The 2,500-nt window shown below is 51.4% G+C and overlaps 1 pseudogene across 1 annotated transcript in view; it reads left to right on the plus strand.

The window, feature by feature from the left end:
- LOC310793932 (SH3 and PX domain-containing protein 2A pseudogene) overlaps nucleotides 1–2,432 on the plus strand; it is a 51,165-nt pseudogene extending 48,733 nt beyond the window's left edge. Inside the window, exon 3 of the transcript in view lies at nucleotides 2,266–2,432. The product of the transcript in view is annotated as an SH3 and PX domain-containing protein 2A pseudogene (transcript). The remainder of the gene's footprint in view (nucleotides 1–2,265) is intronic.
- Nucleotides 2,433–2,500: the final 68 nt, after the last annotated feature.

Consider the following 2,500-nt stretch of genomic DNA (forward strand, 5'->3'; position numbering starts at 1 on the left):
AGGGCAGACACACTCACCTACTGTACACCTCCTGACCTCTGAGGGCAGACACGCTCACCTACAGTACACCTCCTGACCTCTGAGGGCAGACACGCTCACCTACAGTATACCTCCTGACCTCTGAGGGCAGACACACTCACCTACAGTACACCTCCTGACCTCTGAGGGCAGACACACTCACCTACAGTACACCTCCTGACCTCTGAGGGCAGACACACTCACCTACAGTACACCCTCCTGACCTCTGAGGGCAGACACACTCTCCTACAGTACACCTCCTGACCTCTGAGGGCAGACACACTCACCTACAGTACACCTCCTGACGTCTGAGGGCAGACACACTCACCTACAGTACACCTCCTGACGTCTGAGGGCAGACACACTCACCTACAGTACACCTCCTGACCTCTGAGGCAGACACACTCACCTACAGTGCACCTCCTGACCTCTGAGGGCAGACACACTCACCTACAGTACACCTCCTGACCTCTGAGGGCAGACACACTCACCTACAGTACACCTCCTGACCTCTGAGGGCAGACACACTCACCTACAGTACACCTCCTGACCTCTGAGGGCAGACACACTCACCTACAGTGCACCTCTGACCTCTGAGGGCAGACACACTCACCTACAGTACACCTCCTGACCTCTGAGGGCAGACACACTCACCTACAGTATCACCTCCTGACCTCTGAGGGCAGACACACTCACCTACAGTACACCTCCTGACCTCTGAGGCAGACACACTCACCTACAGTGCACCTCCTGACCTCTGAGGGCAGACACACTCACCTACAGTACACCTCCTGACCTCTGAGGGCAGACACACTCACCTACAGTACACCTCCTGACCTCTGAGGGCAGACACACTCACCACAGTACACCTCCTGACCTCTGAGGGCAGACACACTCACCTACAGTACACCTCCTGACCTGACCTCTGAGGGCAGACACACTCACCTACAGTACACCTCCTGCCCTCTGAGGGCAGACACCACTCACCCTACAGTACACCTCCTGACCTCTGAGGGCAGACACACTCACCTACAGTACACCTCCTGACCTGACCTCTGAGGGCAGACACACTCACCTACAGTACACCTCCTGCCCTCTGAGGCAGACACACTCACCTACAGTACACCTCCTGACCTCTGAGGGCAGACACACTCACCTACAGTACACCTGCTGACCTCTGAGGGCAGACACACTCACCTACAGTACACCTCCTGACCTGACCTCTGAGGGCAGACACACTCACCTACAGTACACCTGCTGACCTCTGAGGGCAGACACACTCACCTACAGTGCACCTCCTGACCTCTGAGGGCAGACACACTCACCTACAGTACACCTGCTGACCTCTGAGGGCAGACACACTCCTACAGTACACCTGCTGAGCCACGCCCCTTCGGCTCACTGAGCCAAGTGCGCCCTGGGGAACAGAGGCGTGTTGACAGGCTATGATTTTTGGTATATGTGCTCATGATGCGCATGGGCGATTGAGGCATTTGAGTCAACTCGCTAAGTGAAATATAGCATGATGAAGGGTGGCATGCAAAGCCCTGTTTATCAACTTCGGGAAGAAAATATATTACCTGATGTGTTGATGTCTCTCAATCATAAAAATACAGTGATTACATCCCTAATACAGTGATTCTCTACTTTTTTCTTCTTTTTTTTAAATTACATGATGGACCCCCAAAATGTAGTCCACATTAGGGCCACAGACCCCCATTTGATCTCTCTGACCCAAATCTGAGATTGTTTTATTGTTAGATATAATTTTGGTGTGTCCAGAATTCAGAACTATGTATTGTAATAGATGGATTACAGTGAAACTATCGTTCTCAAATTGTGTTGAATTCCGGTAAATGAAATAAATAAGTAACATTTAACAATTCATCAATTTGCCTGGGGCCCCCCTGGAATGCCCTCAATGGCCCCTGGTGGTCCCCGCCCCCTACGTTGACTTTCATGCTAGAAGTCATTGTGTTAGTATGAGTGGCTGTCACATTTTTCAAATGGCTGATCTCTCAGTTTGAAAAAAGTCCACCCATTTGTCTCAAGTGCCTAACAACCCAAAGAAGCCATTCATAATGGTAGTTGAGTTGTTATAACACTGCCACGGCTGCAGCCACCTACAGTATGCTGAAATAAACTCCTTATAAAGCATTCACCAAAATGGCATCATGTTATATACAGATGTTCAATTGAAAGCTAAATCATAAACAGCTCTGTGTTCTTTCTCTGCTTGCTCCACAGATGCAGATTCTTGACAAGTTCCAATCGAGGGAGGGCAGAAAGACCCAAAGAAGAGGATCATCCCATTTCTCCAGGTAAAAGCCCGGCCCGCCCGGCCCGGCCCGGCCCGGGCCCGGCTCAGCCCGGCCCAGCCCGGCTCAGCCCGTCTCCAGCAGCTATCTGAATAGGCTTCCCATATTAATAATGTATGGCTGGCACTCGCAGGGTGTCAATATGAGCTGCTTACTGATGCCTG

Source organism: Poromitra crassiceps, assembly GCF_964638095.1.
Source record: "Poromitra crassiceps genome assembly, chromosome: 19".
Classification (NCBI taxonomy): domain Eukaryota; kingdom Metazoa; phylum Chordata; class Actinopteri; order Beryciformes; family Melamphaidae; genus Poromitra; species Poromitra crassiceps.